Here is a 22,401-nt window from a genome sequence, read left to right as displayed (position 1 = left end):
GAAATTATAGCTAAGGCCAATATGCTTCCAATATTCGGATTGCTACCGTTTGCCTATGATCACAAAAATTGCAAAGTGATATCAATTTAATCATGAATATTAAATTAAAATCATAAATTAAATAACACTTTTTCATGAATGTGTATGGCTCAATCACACTTCCCAACTTGCATTTTTGTTTGTTGTAGACATTAAATTTTGTCACCACTCCCGGTGATGTCGACAACCCGACACGGATGACTGACAATGTCCCCAAAGACATTTCCCCAAAACCCTAAAATCTAAAGCTCGGCATGAGCGTGGCACGCACTAGGACCACTGCAAAGCATCTCCGCAACACCCGTGAGACCCCAGGCACCACAACCCCACTTGGCGCCATGCCGCACTAACTCAAACTCCGTTCCGCGGTGCCGTGGAGGACCAAATTTCCCTATAAATTGGGGTCCCTCCCTCTCATTTCAAGCATTCCAGATTTCCAGAGAGGGGTGCTCCCAGATCCCACATTCTCACCTTTCTGCCACCCGAAAGTCCTGTTTCCCTTTTTGGTGCTCCCCCCCCCCCCCCCCAACTCCAAGCTTTCAACCCTTCCTCCCTTGTCCAAAACTAGTTTACCCAAACCCGACCTTTTTCGACCGATCCTTGGGAATTCCTCATCGCATAGCCAATTTGTCTGAGGGTCGAGTGTTTAACTCCCAAAACATCGCGACGCCCTTATTTTGCCGAAGTCATCCCAATTCGATTTGCAAAAGCCGTTACTCTGTCCAACAAAGGGCAATCAAAACTTCGTAAGTTGTTACTCTGTCCGATAGAGGATAGTTCGATTCCCATAAGCCATTACTCTGTCCGACAGAGAACAAAGTTGGTCATTTGTCTCCACCTGAGCCAGGGGACGTCCACTGCATTGCATTTTTTATAGTTGCATTCTTTATCATACAGGTATACATTACAATATAGACTCTTAAATATTCATGTGTAGTGTACATAACAGTTAGTATAAAATAATTTAGTTTTATTTAAATGGTTAGTGCACCATCATTTTAATCATACATGTTGGTATAGGACATTCATAAAGGGAGAACATTCGAAAATAAGCATCTAGTAGAAAGATCGGTTTTACCGGGCATGGTGGGTGCCTAACATCTTACCATTCTCATAACCTGACCACTTACCCCGAATCTCTGACTATAGACCAAACGGAATCATGAAGCCCTTCACAGGGCTACACCAATCGGGTCCTAGGCCCTAACCTTAGGTGGCGACTCCATTTCATATGATTGCATGGCTCCCATTACCTGATAATTGACATAAAACCCCTTCCTTTTCATCGAGGAATGCGGATGACCAACATACCGTCTGCAAGAAGATCCAAATCGCGAGGGAAAGACCTCCCACGAGCGTGCGTTCGGAATGGATTCTCACACTCGTCTTCGAGTGAAAGAGCACAAAAAGAACTACTCTGCTTGTCTCAAGTAATCAACTTAATTCAACCACTTCAAAACAAATAAAATTTCTATCAATGAGTTCATGACAAGGATCCTTAAGACTACCAATGAAGTTCAACACAAACTTAAGCAAAGAAAAAGAAACTCTTCCATGGTCAACCAACTTCCACTTATACACTCAAGTCTACTCATCTTAAGCTAACCCATAATGTCTAAGCGCTATATAAGCTCACTATACATGCAACCATTATCACGCTTTATTCTCTTCTGTTTTTTTAGCATACTATTTCAATCCATTTAATGTCTTGACCTCTTATGCTTTCTAGATGGCTCTTGTAACGAGTTTTAGGCCAATCACTCTCAAACCAGATGGCTTTAAGGAATTTGGTGTAAAACACCTCTCGAGCATACTTACTCAAACCAAATAGGCGACAGGCCAAGACTGGATCAAAGAGCAATTTTCTTTCATCTTTTTTTTTAGACATTCCAACCGTTTGACGCGATAATACAGAGATGGTGTTTGCTTGGGACTTTGTAAGCCAAAGGGCAGGTATTAAAATGAATCTTTGGAGCACTGAAGAATCATCAGGTCAATTCATAATCTATAAGAAATTTTCATCAGGTCAATTCATAATCTATAAGAAATTTGGAGTTTTATCAACCTATCACACCAAAAAAGATAACACAATTAACCGACCTTTTGTTCTAGTAGCTCGGGAAACTACTTGGGTTTACTGATAAGGATAAGAAAATAATTGTGAGAAGATTTGATCAATGCCATGAGAAAATTACACCAGATCAAAAGTCATATTGTGTGGGATATCATTAAAAAGTCAAACCACTATAAATATTGTTGTGTAATCATAGTCTCTTTACTTCCCCTCCCCCTCCCCCCCCCTCAATATTAGGATTTATCTTTTGCTTTGCATAGTAAATGTTAATTTAGGCCTATCATATATACGGTATCAACTAATTCACCCCTTCTTGGATTGGCACCGGTTCAACAGAATGGAAGCCCCAACCCGAAGCCCAGCAAGGGAATTGGAAAATAATGAAGGGATAAAATCTATTGGGAAGAATTGTCTTCAGGTTTCGAATCCACATTGGTCTTTAATCTATGGCGCCCACCTACGGTCCATTACAGTTATAAGCCTAATGACACCACAGAAAAATAATCATAAATTATCATAGTTATAGTCTATCTTGCCCATCACTATTGTCTTTCGCTTTTGCTTAGCATGCTTAGTTCGGTCAGTTATAGACTATCATCAGAACAGTCACAATCACAATAAAAACCATTCCTTGAATAGAAAATATGAATCACAAACATAAATTCCCTAAACTAGATTTAACAATAAAATTTCATTCCACAAAATAAAAGTCTTAACATCAAGCAATCAAGTATACCAAACCAGAAATCAATTAAAGAGAATCAATGTTTCATCTACACCTAAAGCCAAGGAGGGAGAGACGACCAACACGATTAAGAGGGAAATTGGGATTTTTAAGAGAGATGGAATTTTTAGGATGTTTAGGAGAGATGGGAAAGCTAAACCATAAAGAGATTTTAGGGAAAGAGACGGCTTTTAAGAAATATGGGAGAGAGATAACATGGAAAAATTAGAGGGATGGAAACGTGGAGATATTTGAGGGAAAAGAGATTTTAAGAAAGCTAGGGAGAGATGGGAGAGAGAACTCCGTGGTGGGATTTGAGTCCCACCTCCTCTCTTCTATTCAAACCTTATTGCCCTCTCTAATTTTCTTTTTTGCCCTTCACAATTTTACTTATTTAGTCCTACTTCCTCTCTTCTATTCAAACCTTATTCCCTTCTCTAATTTCCTTTTTTGCCCTTCACAATTTTACTTATTTAGTTTTTTATTTTCTTCGTCCATAACTTCTAAAGCCAAATCAAACAAATCTAAATCAGGCTCGTAATTAAGCTGAGTTTCTAAGCTTGTATCATCTCCATGCAATATTGATGCCGTATCTCTAAAGGCTCATCAATATCTTTGAACACGCAATTATAGCTAAGGCCAATATGCTTCCAATATTCGGATTGCCACCGTTTGCCTATGATCACAAAAATTGCAAAGTGATATCAATTTAATCATGAATATTAAATTAAAATCATAAATTAAATAACACTTTTTCATGAATGTGTATGGCTCAATCACACTTCCCAACTTGCACTTTTGTTTGTTGTAGACATTGAATTTTGTCACCACTCCCGGCGATGTCGACAACCCGACACGGATGACTGACAATGTCCCCAACGACATTTCCCCAAAACCCTAAAATCTAAAGCTCGGCATGAGCGTGGCACGCACTAGGACCACTGCAAAGCATCTCCGCAACACCCGTGAGACCCCAGGCACCACAACCCCACTTGGCACCGTGCCGCACTAACTCGAACTCCGTTCCGCGGTGCCGTGGAGGACCAAATTTCCCTATAAATTGGGGTCCCTCCTCTCATTTCAAGCATTCCATATTTCCAGAGAGGGGTGCTCCGGATCCCACATTCTCACCTTTACACCCGAAAGTCTTGTTTCCCTTTTGGTGCTCCCCCCAACTCCAAGCTTTCAACCCTTCCTCCCTTGTCCAAAACTAGTTTACCCAAACCCGACCTTTTTGACCAATCCTTGGGAATTCCTCATCGCATAGCCAATTTGTCTGAGGGTCGAGTGTTTAACTCCCAAAACATCGCGACGCCCTTATTTTGCCGATGACATCCGAATTCGATTTGCAAAAGCCGTTACTCTGTCCAACAGAGGGCAATCAAAACTTCGGAAGTTGTTACTCTGTCCGATAGAGGATAGTTCAATTCCCATAAGCCATTACTCTATCTGACAGAGAACAAAGTTGGTCATTTGTCTCCACCTGAGCCGGGGGACGTCCTCTGCATTGCATTTTTTATAGTTGCATTCTTTATCATACAAGTATACATTTCTATTGTTAACCATTGATTTCAGTACAATATAGACTCTTAAATATTCATGTGTAGTGTACATAACAGTTAGTATAAAATAATTTAGTTTTATTTAAATGGTTAGTGCACCATCATTTTAATCATACATGTTGGTATAGGACATTCATAAAGGGAGAACATTCAAAATAAGCATCTAGTAGAAAGATCGGTTTTACGGGCATGGTGGGTGCCTAACATCTTACCATTCTCATAACCCGACCACTTACCCCGAATCTCGACTATAGACCAAACGGAATCATGAAGCCCTTCACAGGGCTACACCAATCAGGTCCTAGGCCCTAACCTTAGGTGGCGACTCCATTTCATATGATTGCATGGCCCCCATCCCTTGATAATTGACATAAAACCCCTTCCTTTTTATCGAGGAATGCGGATGACCAACATACCGTCAGCAAGAAGATCCAAATAGCGAGGGAAAGACCTCCCACGAGCTTGCGTTCGGAATGGATTCTCACACTCGTCTTCGAGTGAAAGAGAACAAAAAGAACTACTCTGCTTGTCTCAAGTAATCAACTTAATTCAACCACTTCAAAACAAATAAAATTTCTATCAATGAGTTCATGACAAGGATCCTTAAGACTACCAATGAAGTTCAACACAAACTTAAGCAAAGAACAAGAAACTCTTCCATGGTCAACCAACTTCCACTTATACACTCAAGTCTACTCATCTTAAGCTAACCCATAATGTCTAAGCGCTATATAAGCTCACTATACATGCAACCATTATCACGCTTTATTCTCTTTTGTTTTTTTAGCATACTATTTCAATCCATTTAATATCTTGACCTCTTATGCTTTCTAGATGGCTCTTGTAACGAGTTTTAGACCAATCACTCTCAAACCAGATGACTTTAAGGAATTCGGTGTAAAACACCCCTCGAGCTTACTTACTCAAACCAAATAGGCGACAGGCCAAGACTGGATCAAAGAGCAATTTTCTTTCATCTTTTTTTAGAGACATTCCAACCGTTTGACGCGATAATACAGAGATGGTGTTTGCTTGGTACTTTGTAAGCCAAAGGGCAAGTATTAAAATGAATCTTTGGAGCACTAAAGAATCATCAGGTCAATTCATAATCTATAAGAAATTTGGAGTTTTATCAACCTATCACACCAAAAAAGATAACACAATTAACCGACCTTTTGTTCTAGTAGCTCGGGAAACTACTTGGGTTTACTAATAAGCATAAGAAAATAATTGTGAGAAGACTTGATCAATGCCATGAGAAAATTAAACCATATCAAAAGTCATATTGTGTGGGATATCATTAAAAAGTCAAACCACTATAAATATTGTTGTGTAATCATTGTCTCTTTACTTCCCCTCCCCCTCAATATTAGGATTTATCTTTTGCTTTGCATAGTAAATGTTAATTTAGGCCTATCATATATACGGTATCAACTAATTCACCCCTTCTTGGATTGGCACCGGTTCAACAAAATGGAAGCCCCAACCCGAAGCCCAGCAAGGACACTCTTGTGTTGGGTTCTAGGCCTAAGCTCAGTTCATGGGCCAAAAATTCCAGCCCAAGCCCATAAATTTTTGAGTGGCTTCAAGTTTTTTTTGGCCCAAATTTAATCTCTACTTGTAATGAAATCTGGTTAACCCTAGGGGTAGGGGTGGGGGAAGAAATCTTTCTCCTTCAATAGGAATCTTACTCCAATTCTATTATCTTTTCTCATCATTATTCATCACTTTTCTTTTATGTTTCATTTATTTTTCTTTATTCCTTAAAATAAATGAAAATAATCCCCCAGTGCAACAGAAAATATATCTTAAATTTAGCTTAGGTAGAGTTCCCTTCTCATTCTATGCTTTGAAGTCACAAATCAATATTTATTTTGAATGATGTTTTTTCACTAGAAATTAATTTTTTTTTATGAAAAAAAATATTACAGTACCAACAAATCATTGCCCTATATTTGGAACAATATCCATATAGCCGACGCTATTTACTTGGGATAGAGCTCAATAGTAGTAATAGTTGTAGTTTCGTAGCAAAAGAAATTTTTTTTTATATGTAGCATTTGAGATATTTGCCCACCCTTGTATAGTTGACGGACCCTGATTCTCTACTGCCAAGCTACCTAGCAGGACCTTACTGTTAAGACACAGCAAGACGGTAAATTAACGCCTTACCCTTGTCCAAGCGCGTTGTCTAAGTGAGGGGTAAGGCGGTCATTTATCGCTTTGTTGTGTCTTGACAGTAGGATCCTGTTGAGCAGCTCGACAATAGAGGATCCAAATTAGTAGTTGAATTGGATATAGAACCTCTACGCTCTACGGCCTTGGCTACAGCAACCATCTTCTGGCCCTTGCAACCTGCAAGCGACACAACAACGCATAAACAAGAGTTAAAATCCAACAGCTTCTTTTGTAAAAGTTTGAAAAAAAGAGTTAAAAGCAGTTTAAGTTTATACCAACTCAAACCGGACCGGTCGGGCTTACCAAACCTAGCTCGGTTTACAGCATTAAAACAAAAGAAACTGGATTTAGATCTTCCACGACCTAGCAGATAGCAGCCATCATCCTGCCCAGCCCTTTGACTGCGCCACGTGGATTTAGGGGGCATCTGACGGTTAAGTTCAAACTGGTTCACTTTAACGAGTGGATGCCACTAACCGGTGACCAACCCAAATATCTAGGCAACCCGTTTTGGTTCAATAATATGAACCAACCCATACTGTAGGTAAATCCCCAAATCACGTCGAATTCATCACTTTGCAATCACCAGCTTCTTCTTCTCCGTCGAACTCGTCACCCACGAGCCAAATCGTGGCCGACTTCTTCTTCTCCGTCAAGATCTGCAATACAAAGGCGAATGCCCACATCTAAATCGAGTCTGTCGATCTAAATCCCCAAAAACAAAAGCCCGAATGAAAAAGGCGTCTTCTTCCTCCGCCGCTCTGCAACTCTGTGTGTACTACTGTCTGTCCGTTTCTCCTGGTAAAGAATCCTTCGGATTGAAATCTTCTGTGATGCATCAAATACTGGGTTTAAACCTACCCACACACACAATACACGAATCCTTGATTTAGAGTTCCCGAGGGCTACAATTTCATATAAAAAAAATTTAATTGTTTGGTTTCTTTTTGGGTTTTTTATTTGAGTTTAGTGAAGATCTGATTTATCTACCTGTAATAAAAGAATAGTTGATTTTTTTTCAATTATTTCAACAAGAAGTTACTCAATTGAGCCAAAATTCTCTATTCGATTTGGCCATGCAGAGATGTCCCTATGTTTTTTAATGGAAATTCTAGAATTGATGAACTTCACAGATAAGTGTTTCCAATAGACAAACTCACATAATCCCGTGCTTGAAACTCTCTTAGCTTTTGTGACAATGACAATCAAATCCCCACAAAAAAAAACAATAGCATGCATTTGTGATTTTAGAAATGGAATTGTTGCAGAGGTTATGAGGCTAGAGTAAAGGCATGAAGGGTGAAGCAGATGACAGTGTATGAAACCATTATGCTAGATGGTTGCTATTCAGTCATGAGTAGGGTTTTCAAAGCCAAAATTCCGATTCTGGACAAAATCAATCAGAATCGAGCCAGCAGCTGCCGGAATCAGCCAGGATGGGGCGTAATCCTAGAAAAGCTGTAGGGAGAGACCAATTTGAATTGCCCAATCAGATTCACTTTTTCAGTACCCTGGTCATGAGTTATTCTTCTACCTTATGTCTTGCAGAGCTCAGCGGAGAAGAAGAAGAAGCCGGAATGGATTTGGCTCGTGGGTGACGAGTTCGACGAAGAAGAATAAACCGGTGGTTGCAGAGCAACGATTTCGATTTAGGGCCCGTATGTGATTTGGGAGTTACCTACAGTTTGGGTTGGTTCATGCTATTGAACCAAAACGGGTTGCCCAGATGTTTGGGTTGGTCACCAGTTTAGTGGCATCCAGTCATTAAAGTCGGCCAATTTGAACTTAACTATTAGATGCCCTTAAATCCACATGGCGCTCTCAGAGGGCTGAGCAGGACGATGGCTGCTATCTGCTAGGCCGTAGAAGACCTGAATCCAAAGAAACTCCCTCCACGACCAATTTGGATCCTCTACTCTACTGCCAAGCTGTCCGGCAGGACCGTGCTGCCGAGACACAGCGAGGCGGTGAATGACTGCCTTACCCCTGCTCAGGAAAGGCGCTCAGGCAGGGGTAAGGCAGTCATTCCCCGCCTTGCTGTGTCTCGGCAGTACCAGCCTGCCAGGCAGCTCGACAGTAGAGGATCTGGATCCCTCCACGACTCCTCTTCTTCTTTCTCAAACCCACGACTGCTCTTCTTCCCCTTCTTCCCCGCCTCTTCTCCTCTCTAATCTCCGAATGGGAGACAATGAACCGTAGAAAGTAGAAACTCAGATAATACAGTCTTCTTTTTATCTATTAATAAAATAAAAGTTTACAATAGCCATAGTAGTATACAGCACAAAGACGTAAGAGACCCAACAAAGCACAAATATAAAAGTACACAACACAGAAGGAAGAAGTTTGAGTTTCTAGAGTTGAAATGGATGGAAGGAAAGTGTGATGGATCTGTTTTGTTTTGGGGGGCATTGGATGCTTTAGCAGCTTAGCTTACAGAGCGTTCTGTAATCTCGCCAGTAGATGAGAGTTTTCCTTCTTGAAGCCATTTCATCTCCTCGTATGCCCATTCGAGACCAGGAGGGGGATTAAACCTGTTGTCATTGATGTCTGGTGGCAGAAATGCTCCATTCTCAACTGAAAATCTTATTGCCCCTGTCTTTCACTCCTTAGCAGCATTGTGCAGAGGCATCCCTGGTTTTCAGAGACACGATATATAGCAAAGCATATAATTAATAAGAAAGCAACATTAAGAACAGGGAAAAATATCTATGTCCAGGAGTGTGGCCTATGCCAGCACTCCCATGAGTCTATCTCTCTCCTCCCCATGTCAAAAGACACTTTTGCCACCTTGTTTTAAAGGAGAGAGATAGACTCATTGGAGTGCTGGCGTAGGCCACAATCCCATATAGAAAACTGCTTCCCGAATAGAATAATAGCAAAGAACACTACAGAATGGTTTCGGAAATACTTTTGGTTAACCCCAAAGGAAAGATCATTTTTCATACGGGCAATTTTGTCGTTGAAATAAATAAAATACAGCATTCCTGGTAACCAAAATGACCTTGGGGAAGAAACTTTATCTTGGAATTCAAAATAACTACAGGATAGCTTCAAAAATACTTTGGTAAACAAAGGAAATATCAGTTTCAAATGGGCACTTTGAAGACTCTTTTTAGGGGTTTATCCCCCTATCACTCCAATATACAAATAATAATAATATAATCACAATTCACAACTCCATAACTAAATTAGAAGACTCTTTTTAGGGGTTTATCCCCCTATAACTAATTTGTAGTGAGAAATGACAGGTATAAGTCAAACAAAAATATAAGTAAAAACCATACAATGGAATATAAGAATTGAAGAGAAACTAAAAACGAGAGATCCCAATGATATTTAATAGCTACAATCTTCGCCCACCTTTTAATGATTCAACCGCTTCATTAGTCAAATTGTTGTACCCAATAGCGTTGTGACTAAGTGAGGCTAATGGTTCAACAAACAAACAATATTCCGCCTCTTCTGTGCAACCGAACGGTGGGTTTGATCCCTCCTCAATCCCTGTAGCTCCATTGCTACATCCTTCATTGTGGGCCTTTCTTCTCCTTTTAGTCATAAACATCTTCCTGCCAGCTCTAGAACTGCTTGGAGTTTCTCTTTGCACTCTTCAGTAATAATCCCATCATCTAGAATATCCCAAACCCTACCCTCTTGGACTAAAGTGACAAAATGCATGGCTAGATTTGTCTAGAATATCCCAAACCCTACCCTCAGAAAAGATTGCCTTCTTTCCAGCTAATAGCTCCACAAGTACTACACCAAAGCTATAAACATCACTCTTTGTTGTGAGTAGACTTGATTGAAGGTACTCTGGATCCAAGTAGCCCCATGTTCTTTGTATTAGTGTACTAATTTAGCTATGGTCTAAAGGAACCAACCTTGATGCACCAAAGTCTAACACCTTTGCTGTATAGTTATCGTCCAAGAGTATGTTTAGAGACTTAATATCTCTATGAACGATAGGTGGCGAAGCTGCAGAATGCAAATAAGCAATCGCATCTGATGTTTCTGCAGCTATCCTGAGACGATTATCCCATGACATTGGAGAGTTGCATCCCTGATCACCATGGATATGTTGGTATAAGGTTTTGTTCCTGACAAATTCGTACACCAATATAGGAACTTCGGTTTCTAAACAGCAACCGAGTAGCTTTATGACATTTCTATGGTTAATTTGGGAGAGAATAACCACCTCATTTATGAATTGCTCGACTTGAGTTTTGTCAACTTTTTTTTATTTCTTAATGGCAACAACTCTACCATCGGATAGAATTCCTTTGTATATTGTACCATTACCTCCTTGACCAAGGATCTTGGTCTGAGCATAGTTGCTAGTTGCTTGCCTTAGTTCTTCTACTGTAAAGATTTTGGCAGCTCCAGCAGACCCTTCATGGGAAGATATCTGTTGCTTAAACAATGTGAACCTCTATTTTTCTTGAAGAATTTCTACTTGAGTTTGTTGCTCTTTCTTTTTTGAATTCCCCAGAGGACCAATAAGATACCAATAAGTAGAAACAACGATCCCAAGCTGGCACCTGTAATGAGACATTGAACTTATTAAAGACACTTGAGAAGTTGGGGTCAAACACCTTTCAGTATTAATAGAGTTCTGGATACGTTTCTAGAACAGGTTTATTAAAAACCTTTCAGGAAGCCAGTAACGCTATTCTGGTAACAGTAACACCAAAATACGTTTTTGGTCAGAAATAGCACAGAAACACTAGTAACGTTGTCAAACGGTGCCTAAGGGTATCTCTGGTATAATTTGTATTTGTCTTTATTTGATTAGTTTTTATTTTTTAAAGATGATTGGTATGATTTATGAGTGTTATTTTGTGATTTGTGATTACAAATTATTTGTGGTTATTTATGCGTGAGTAGTTAGTGAGCAGGTGTTTATAATCTGCTCCAGGTAGGGGTTAAATAGTCATTTACTTTCATTATAAAAATAAACATTTCACATGCCCTATCTCTCTCGTTGGGCATCCACCTCTCCGTCTCTGCTACTTGTATAACGGGACTCTAGATCGCCATTAAAAACAATGTTGAGGTCAAATCTCTTCTCAGCAAAATCATAGAGTACCTTTCAAAGTGGATTCTCTATTTTTCTAACTATACTCCCTTTAATTTATCAGAATTTATTGTGCAATCCATCAAGTTCTTTTCTTCTGAATTCTTGAGTACAAAGGAGAATGACCAAGCAGTTTCTCCACCAATCTATTAATGCATCTTTGTCTCTTTTTTTTTAATATATACTTTATTTGGATTTTTAATACTTTTTAACGTCCTAACATCATTGACTTGACTTCTACCAAAAAAAAACATCATTGACTTTATATGGATTATAGTATTAATGGCATTTCTATAATTTATATTAATCAATACAAAACTATTACAGAAACAGGTTTTATCAAACACCTTTCAGTATTAATAGTGTTCTGGAAACAATTCTAGAACAGGTTTATCAAACACCTTTTAGGAAGCCAGTAACGTTATACAGAAACACTAGTAACGTTGTCAAACAGTGCCTAAGGGTATCTCTGGTATAATTTGTATTTGTCTTTAGTTGACTAGTTTTTTTTTTTTAAGATGTTTGGTATGATTTATGAGTCTTATTTTGTGATTTGTGATTACAAATTATTTGTGGTTATTTATGCGTGAGTAGTTAGTGAGCAGGTGTATATAACCTACTCCAGGTAGGGGTAAAATAGTCATTTACTTTCATTATTAAAACAAACGTTTTACATCCCCTATCTCTCTCATTGGGCATCCACTTCTCCGTCTCTACTACTTGTATAACGGGACTCTAGATCGCCATTAAAAATAATGTTGAGGTCGAATCTCTTCTCAGCAAAATCATAGAGTACCTTTCAAAGTGGATTCTCTATTTTCCTACCTATACTCCCTTTAATTTATCAGAATTTACCGTGCAATCCATCAAGGTCTTCTCTTCTGAATTCCTAAGTACAAAGGAGAACGACCAAGCAGTTTCTCCACTTATCTACTAACGCATCTCTGTCTCTTTTTTTATAATATATACTTTATTTGGATTTTTAATACTTTTTAATGTCCTAACATCATTGACTTGACTTCTTCCAAAAAAAAAACATCATTGACTTTATATGGATTATAGTATTAATGGTATTTTTGTAATTTATATTAATTAATACAAAACTATTACAGAGACAGGTTTTATCAAACACATTTCAGTATTAATAATGTTCTGGATACGTTTCTAGAATAGGTTTATCAAACACCTTTCAGGAAGCCAGTAACGTTATTCTGGTAACAGTAACACCAAAATACGTTTTTGGTCAGAAACGGCACAGAAACACTAGTAACGTTGTCAAACGGTGCCTAAGGGTAACTCTGGTATAATTTGTATTTGTCTTTACTTGACTAGTTTTTATTTTTTTAAGATGTTTGGTATGATTTATGAGTCTTATTGTGTGATTTGTGATTACAAATTATTAGTGGTTATTTATTCCTGAGTAGTTAGTGAGCAGATGTATATAATCTGCTCCAGGTAGGGGTAAAATAGTCATTTACTTTCATTATTAAAACAAACGTTTCACATCCCCTATCTCTCTCGTTGGGCATCCACTTCTCCGTCTCTGCTACTTGTATAACGGGACTCTAGATCGCCATTAAAAACAATGTTGAGGTCGAAGCTCTTCTCATCAAAATCATAGAGTACCTTTGGATTCTCTATTTTCCTACCTATGCTCCCTTTAATTTATCAGAATTTACCATGCTATCCATCAAGTTCTTCTCTTCTGAATTTTTGAGTACAAAGAAGCAGTTTCTCCACCAATCTAAGGGATTCCTGAGTCAATGAAACTCGTACTGACCATATCACGATTATTCCCTCATACTATAAGACAAATTGTATGTTGTAAAGTTGGAACAACACCACATGTTGTAAAACACTGCCTTGTAATAGTATGACCATAATGCAACTTGGCCTAGAATCCATTTTCCTTATTCACAAAAGAGAGAGAGAGAGAGAGACTTTTAATGTGTTAATGCAACTAGTTTAGGTCCACAAAAATGGACATTTATGCATAAAAGATATCAAATAGAATGGTTACAGTATTAGAAAGGTCACAGTACTAGTAGATGACTTTTATATTACCAAACCTGAACCACTGAATGAGTTGATGCTGCCATGATAGAGAGAAGAAGAGAAAACAGTCAAAAAAAAAATATAAAGTGAAGGTTCCTGCACTTGTCCATGATTATTATTGTTTCAAAACAAAGGATATTCATCACCTTTTCTTTTCTGATAATTATGTCTAGTTGAGAAGTAGAGATTTCCATAGAACCTTAGTTAAATACCCATGATTCGACAAGGATTATATTATAAATACACTTCTTTACTAAAAAAAAAATAATTTAAATACACTTTAACTATTCAAGAGTATTTTACCTGTGGTGACCTGAATCACTGGAAATGGCTTACGAGCACATCCACGTCCATTCTTTTTCCCGTCTTCATCATGACCAGGTGGGCAAGAGCAGCTGTAACTCCCATTCAAATTTGTACAAACGCCATTGCAAGGACTGTTAACTTGATTTGCACATTCATTAATGTCTGCAACAAATATACCAACTACTTTACTTAGCTTGGGGTTTTCCACCAAAAGTGTAAACAAATGTACGAAAATGATGTATAGAATCAAGATTACCTTTGCAGCCATATGGAAGGTAGGGGTTACCTTGGTAACCTTGAGAACAAAACTGGAGCTAAAGCAGTAGGCGTTTCTACCACAGGCATAACTGGCGTTGTATTTCCTAGTTTCTTCACAAGATTGACCATTTTCATGCTCCATTGCCCAATCTAAGACAAGCGGGACATGTGAAACACCGTTTTTGTCGACATTGGGGCTGAAATGTAAGAGATCCGAGACTGAAAACTTATAAAAGTTCTTATCTACCAGGAATGCGAAGTTGCATGGATAGATAGACTCAAACTTGATAGTAGCGTTAGGGACGCTAAGATAAAAGGTTTTTATCTCGAAACTCTTGAGGCCTTTTGCAATGGGGGTCTGGTAACAACCAAAGCCGAAGCAGGAACTTTCCATAGGATGAAAATCTTTGCCTTCGCAGATCGCTTTGCACGCACTTTGCGTCTAGTAGTCATGACTATAGTCGGAGAGTTCTCCTAGGCATTGGCAACCCACAACTATGAACGTGTTGTGTGTGTCAGAGAAAGTAGTGAAGGGTCCACGTGTATAATTGATATTGTGTATGCTCTTGTCCTTGTTGTGGCCCCTTTTGTCATAACATAGCTGGGTTACTTTGTTCATCACTTGCAGTTGGCCTTGTAATGAAATGTTTAACACTTCCATATCTCTATAGAATAGTTTTGGAGGTGTATCATCATTGCAGGTTAGCAGAAAATTTTCATCACGGTAACATTCTTTCGCTCCAAAGCCGAAGGGATAAGGAACTGTGATACTACCACATTTTTCCTTGCAATTGGATTTCGGCATTGAAAAGGTTGATGTTGCCACCGCTGGCCATAACAATAGTATGATGACAAACCGAAGCCACACAAGTGCAGGATCCATTATGGCTTTAGTCAAATCAGAATGGCTGCCCTTGTATCGGTGATGAGAATGCACAGTGATAACACCAAAAGAGAATGTGTGAGGACGAGTAAATCGACCATGTTGGTAGTTAGTATATGTGAGATTGAAAAAACACAGAAGGAAATGCATATTAAGTCCCAGACCCCACAAGATAGGAACACACACATACACAAAGAGAGGAAGAGAGAGGACTTACTCTTTATCTCTTGCAAAAGTTTCCGACCTGTAGGTCCCTCAGTTACAAAGGTATAGTCTACAAGAAATTAAACCCAGAAAAAAAATGATCAAATTCAAGGGTTAGAAAGGATCAAATATGATTATTGTAATAGAAAATGGCAGAAACGACTTCAATTCCAGATAATGCCGTAAAGGTTTAGCCTATTACTATTAGCCTCACAGAAAGGAATAAAGGAGGAGAGACTAGAGAGAGAGAGAGAGAGGTACAATCGTACAAAAGCGTGTATTTGTGGTTTACTAAAGCAACCATCTTCTTCTGTCTCCACAACAAAACAAAAAGTCATGGCTGGTGCGAAGTAAGAGAGAAAGGCACCTCCATGGGTCTCTCTGCGGAGTATCTACTTCGTATCTGAGGCTCATGTAGTAAGTAATAGAGACTGGATAGTTTTTTCAAGAAGCTTTCAACTTGGATATGGGAACCACCACACTTGATTCTGTGGTTGTAGACTCAGAAATTTATTCATCTTTGGGTCTAATCAAGTTGGCTAAAGTTCCTGGAAACTACCCTCGTGTGTTGTCATTCCTTTCTTCAATTCTAGAGAGATCTGTCCAGAAGAATGAGAAGTTACTAGACACTACAAAGAAGAAAGATACAGTTACCATATTTCATGGTTTAAGGGAACCTAGCCTGGGCATTCAGAATTACATTGATCGTATCATCAAGTACTCAAGTTGATGCCCTTCCTGCTTTGTTGTTGCTTACATCTACATCGATAGATTCATCCAATGGACGGATGTCCATCTCAATTCCCTCAATGTTTACTGGCTTATAATTACAAGTGTGATGGCAGCAGTGAAATTTTTTGATGATGCATTCTTCAACAATGCCTATTAAGCAAAGGGGACCAGGATCCTCTGCAGTACCGGTTGGGTGGCAATGCACATCCGATGGCACAGTAGAGGAGTAAGCACATCAGAGATGAATAGGTTGGAGAGGAAATTTTTTGTTCAGTCTGGATTTCAGACTTCAAGTTACTGTTAAGACTTTTGAATGGTATTGTCTACTGTTAGACAAAGAAGGTGGTGGGAGTTACCAGATTGAGAGGTCGATCCAAATATGTGGGTTGAAAGAAAGCTGGCCAAACAAAGATAACCCAAAACATGCAGCCACAGTAGTAAGGTACAGTTGCTAAGCCATGATCTTATAATTACCAGTGCCTATCGGTTTCACAGAAAATTGTCATTCACACTAGGAGATTATTCTAGGAGATAGGGATGTTTAAAATATGCTTGTATGATCGCTATATGTAACGGATGCTATTGAGTGATTATTGCTTGCTTCTAGCATGCTTGTCTGGAAAAAAAAAAAAAGTAATAATAGCAAGGGCAAAACAAAACGTACGTAAAAAGATGGAACGCCTTCAATTTTTGTCTGTTCTACATTTTTTATTTGTGGCCCTCGGTGTACATACCAGAACGGTGGTTTGAATGTTGGCTTTAGGAGTTAATACACCCCTTTTCATATGACCAATCCCCGTTTGACACCTGGCCTCCCTTGGACCACAAGCAAACCAATTCCAAAATGTGGCTTCAAAGAACCATGCTCGAGACGGTTACATCAGCTAAGATGGGTCCACTAAGGCGGTTATACAACTTCCAACTGGGAACGTGCTGCTAGCCATATTCCACGTGCCACCTGTAACCAAATCGCTAGATTTGCTGAGAAGATCGCTGCCCTTTATGGTAGTTTTCTAATCCGAGCTTGCCAAAACCGGACTTACTAAAGAGGGAGGAGGTTGAACCCCAAACTGTTATAAATAAGAGCCCCAAGCGCTCATGTAAGGATGGAATGGTTGAACCCCAAACTACTATTTTGGTTCAAAGTGAAACATCTGATGAACAGAGCAGGAGAGGGACGTCTGCCCAACCGAGAACATCTGACAATAAAGGCCCCCACATATCTCCAACGATTGGGAACCAGTTGGCTAGGGGCAACTCTATAATGCCTAAGGAAAAAAGAAATGAAAGCAGGGAGAGGATATCGGAGCCCCGCCTCGAAAGGGTGCAGAATGAGACCAACCTCAGCAGCTTGTGGTTGGTTCAACCTATCCTCAGGAAAAGGAACCCTGAGATCAACAGACTCCGGGATGGCATAAACGTTTCGGATCTCGAACAGATTATACTCTGTCAGAATGGACAGAATCTCGTCCAACGCCTTGCCGATGGTAGGATCTTGCTGGGGTTGGCGAACCCGATAACCCCTGTTAGCCGATGATCTCTTGGAACCACGGCTAGAAGTATTGGCAGATACGCCAGAGGAACTTCGAGGAATCAATATGGGGATCATAGAAGCTACACTATCTCCTGACTACTTCGCTTAAGGGGGAGTGTAACGGATAAGGAGAATTCAAATTCCAATTTGAATTTCCAATCCCAACTCAACGTTATCACATGTGGACCAAGTCCAACATTAACACATGTAGACCAAGTCCAATGTTATGCCATGAGTCTTAGAAGGCTGCCCTTGTGTTGTATTTATTTTCTTTTCGTTTAGCAATAAATTGATTTATCTATCAAAAAAAAGTATCAAGCTCTCCCAAGAAAAACGAAAGAAAGAGTAAAGCCATATTTAATGTAAGGGATTATTTGTTTCGCTCTTATTTATATAAAAAAGTTGAAATTGATGGTACAAGAACCACCTTATTATATACAACTAGCAGCTAGCCAGTAGATTAGTTAGAGGAAGGTGGAGGGCCGCTGCAATCATAAGCACATATGCCGCCCACACAGCCGTGGACTTTACAATTAGGGTAGGGCGGATTAGTACAATCGACTGGTGACTGAAAAAGTGGGTCTTGGATTGAGACATCATCAGTATCAGCATAAACCAGTAGCAGATCTACAAAGAAAAACAATGATATTAAATAAAAAGATTAACAATTAAGGAACAATGAAAAGAGACAGAGAGAGATCACATGAAATTATCAAAACCAATATGAACGAAAAACTAGTAGCCATGATCGATTCTTGTTGAGAGAGTACGAAAGGTGTATTTGTTGGAGCTCTATAAATAAGGAGAGTCTTGGGTCATGTCAGAGTCATTGGAAACTCATACCACGATACAACTGCCATCTCCTCAATCCTAACTAATCCCACTAATTTAGATAGATAATTGTATATCTGTATTCAATGTAATCCTATTGTGTTGAGTGGAGATAGTTATAACCTATTGTGTTGTGTTGAAGAAGGTAAGGAGTTACGTTGATTTTAATTCTCTCTAGAACTCGGCACCATTGGATGTCCGAGCTGTTAGGTCTCAACATCTCCACCTTGAATTGTTACACATTTTAGGAAATTGAAAAGAATTATTTTCCAAAGTTATGTAGATATTGGGTAACTGACTGTAGCTATTGGGTAGTTGCTCCCCCCCCCCCCCACCCTTCCTACCCAAAAAAAGGTTATTGGGTGTCTATTGTATGTACTTTTTTATTTTTTGGGTACTTTGAATGACAATGAAATTAGTCTTTGGTTTCCACCTGAGTGGGGGCATGGTCTCTTCTAGTGTTTTGCGCCTTATCTAACCCATTCACGGTAGGTAATGTACCACTGAACTAGCCACCTCTCTCTCGCTGTCTAGTATCTAGGGGTTTCAATTGGTCGGACCGGGTCAGCTTTGGCCGGGTCTAATCAGGCCTTAAACAGACTAATGACACATTTATCTCTAAATGGAGCACAGACGGGCTAAGGTATTCACTTGCATATAGCTTTTCACTAGATACCTATTGTGTTGAGTTCTTCAATTTATCCCTTATCCGCAAATTCTATGCTATGCACCATTGAAACAAAAACGTCACATGGTTTTGGGCTTTATTTGGCAATTCTTACTAGCTAACTTCTGCATTGCTATAAAAATGCTCTGCAGAGGGTTGCAATGTCAATTCTATTTTATTTGCTTGATTGGATTGACCCCTAGTTATAATAGTTGGGTCTTAACTCTTAAACCCAAACTCACCTATTGATCATGTCAACGTATGATGGTCGTTAATGATAGCCCACACAAACAGGCTATAAATGGGCCGTAAATGGTCTTCAATAATGTCGGGATGGGACGGGCTATTAATCGGTCGGTCTTGACCTGCGACTGTCAGGCTGAACCCTTACTGGAATGACCGATTGTTATTTGGCCCATGCTCAAGCCTTACATGTTTCATAAATGGGCCTTGCCGGTCTCGGGTTTTCCTGATTTGGCTCGGTTGGGCCTTTCCAGTGCGGCCTTGAAATTGACACCTCTACTAGTATCCACGTCTCTCTTTCTCTTGTCAGAATTTGAATTTTTGTCCATCAAATTTAGATTTAAATATTCTATAAATGACAATTAATTTGCATGATATTTTTGGGAGCTTTTTGTCTTTAGGGTTACACCTTATATCGTTCACAAATGAAGATAGAACTAGACATTCTATTCATATTATTGTCATACTATGTAATTTTGCTAATGGAGATTTTGAGCACAAATTTGAATCTACATATGTGTGTACATTGGACTAGATCGCTTGAAAATCTTGAATAGAATACTATCAATTATGTTAGATACAAAACTCTCATTAATAATTTATGGTTTGTTCTTAGACTTGAGAGGTCTTTATCATTGTTGCTAATCATTATTTGTATTGGGGTACTAACACTTAGGGATGTAAATGAATAGCCAAAATCCGTTTCCGTATTCGTGCCTGTATCCGTTTAGCACTAATCGAATCCATCCAAAAGCTAAACGGATACGGATATGCTATAGCTATCCGAAAAGCTATATTTACATGTAAATGGATAAAATATCCACTCCATATACATGTCTGTATCCGTTTAGCACTATCCAAATCCGTCCGAAAGCTAATCGGATGCGGATATAGCACTAACCAAGCCGAATCCGATCTGTTTACATCCCTACTAACACTTGATGCCTCTCGGACCATATATCAATGCGCTAGATTCAGGATGTTTAGTAATAAACGAAAGAAACATTCGATAACGATTACACTTCACATATTGGGAGACATCAAGGGAGAGAGGTTTAATCAAGATTGGCTGAAAATTTTGAGCTCAGTTGCATGCTTTGTAAATAGTTTGCAAAATTTTCTAATATTATTAAGGGATTGAGTTCTCTATCAGGCTGCATAGCGCATGTTAGTGCCTCACTATGTCTACCTCTCTCCTTCCACGATGGAGGTTTATATGTCATTTCATAGGAGGGAAGAGAGAGCTAGCATAGACTACGTGGCCTAGCAACGTTCTTTTACCTTATTATTATTGATTAATAAATGTATTTTAAAATATTTTTGAAACTATTTATATCCAATGAATGATTGACAGTTAATTCTATGGTCATAGGTATGTTATGCAATATTGTATAGTGTTGGGACTAATTCATAATGATAGTATTAATTTTGGGGGCTTACACATTATATCCAATTTTGATGTCCTTGTGAATAAATGATAAATCTCTATTTATGACGTAAAGTTGGATTCACAGAAGAAAACTTTGGTAGGATCATCCAATGGGATCCCACGACTTGGCATATTTAACAGTACAGTGAGTCTAACAACTGTCTGAGAGTGGTGATACTGAGTGGAGGTGTTGAGTGGGGTGTTGAAAGTAGGTGCGGTTTCTATGTGGATTCTCCTGACAACCCCTAGGGAGGTTTGGAGGGGCTCTCACTCGAGGGTGGAGTCTATTAGCTACAGGTCAGGATAGGGAACAAACATAAATCAGAAATTTGCAAATATACAGATTACATCTGATTGTATTAGTTATCTAACTTCTATTAGAATTAGGCCCTAAAATAGGCCTCCAGATAACATACTTGGAAATTCGTAGATTAAGAACGTGCAATGCGCCGGAACGTGAGAAGGGATAGAGTGAGTGTGTATTGGAATACAAAGTATTTTTCTTCTGATAAATATTATAGTAAACATAATTAGTTCAAAGGAGAAAGAACGATGCTTGGCCGCATACCCTACGTCCTCTCACAGGGGACATGCAAATAGACCATCCCGCCCCTATTGATCAATGCCCATGTGTACGCTGCCATTGACCCAGTTGCTGGAGCAGTGTTCACGCGACCAAGCAGCTTCTTTTACCCTTAATTCAATTAAGAACTTGTATTTTTAAATGATCCTCTTTTAGTCATTTTTTAACTCATTCCTTTTTCAAACATGTTATAGTTTGGCATAATTCTAACCCGAACCTGATTGTAGATCCGAAAATCGGGAGAACCGAGGTTATAACCACCAATAACTTATGGTGTATCAGCCTAGTGATTATTCGAGAAGAGGGAACCCCAATGGTGAGGTCTTATTTGCCGGTGGAAAGACGAGTACCTTCCCCGTGCAACCACGGGGTCCATCATCGGATGTACCATTCATAGTAAGTAATCTCTAAATGGACAACTTTAATTATATTTTAATATTTCTAACTTAGAATTATGTTCGGAGAACTTGGAGTGCGAAGGCAAGAATGGCCAAAAGAGATCCAACAGTAAAATCAGCAATAACCCACTCTGGTCGATCACTTAGGTTGACCTCATATTTGGACCAGAGTTGTTGTATTCACGTTGCTCTGTCCTGAGAATGCAGGGCCCGATAATGCAAGTCGGGGATTTTGCCGCCGTGTCTCAATTGTCATGTAGGATCACTTTCCTGACAATGTGGGTAAGTGGGACCCACATTTCAAGATGAATACATGAATATCGACTTTTAAATTAGTTTTGGGCATATAGACCTTAGCCAAACAGGCCCTAGAGTCATTCCTATATAAACCAAAAACCAATTCTTAACCCATTTCTCTCAATTCTGGAACGATAAAACGAAGAAGGTGAGAGAAGAAGCACAGAAAGGAGAAGAGGAAGGAAAGGAACTTGGGGCCACCTACCCCAAGCTGAGGTATGAACCTCAACGTTCTCTCCCTTTCTTCCTTGAGTTCTGGTTACTTCACAAACTCTAAACCTTATCTTTTCTCCTCTGATCACCTTGAAAGGAGGAGACCCCATGCTGTAAAGC

General features: G+C 39.2%; 2 pseudogenes; one reads left to right on the top strand and one right to left on the bottom strand.

Moving 5' to 3' along the window:
* Positions 1-6,614: 6,614 nt before the first annotated feature.
* LOC122643434 lies at positions 6,615-14,409 on the bottom strand (annotated as a pseudogene).
* Positions 14,410-15,669: 1,260 nt separating this feature from the next.
* Positions 15,670-16,704, top strand: LOC122642837 (annotated as a pseudogene).
* The last annotated feature ends 5,697 nt before the right edge of the window (positions 16,705-22,401 follow it).

Source organism: Telopea speciosissima, chromosome 10 (genome assembly GCF_018873765.1).
Source record: "Telopea speciosissima isolate NSW1024214 ecotype Mountain lineage chromosome 10, Tspe_v1, whole genome shotgun sequence".
Lineage (NCBI taxonomy): Eukaryota > Viridiplantae > Streptophyta > Magnoliopsida > Proteales > Proteaceae > Telopea > Telopea speciosissima.
Note: the sequence above shows the minus strand (reverse complement) of the source record. Positions and strands in the feature narration are given on the sequence as shown.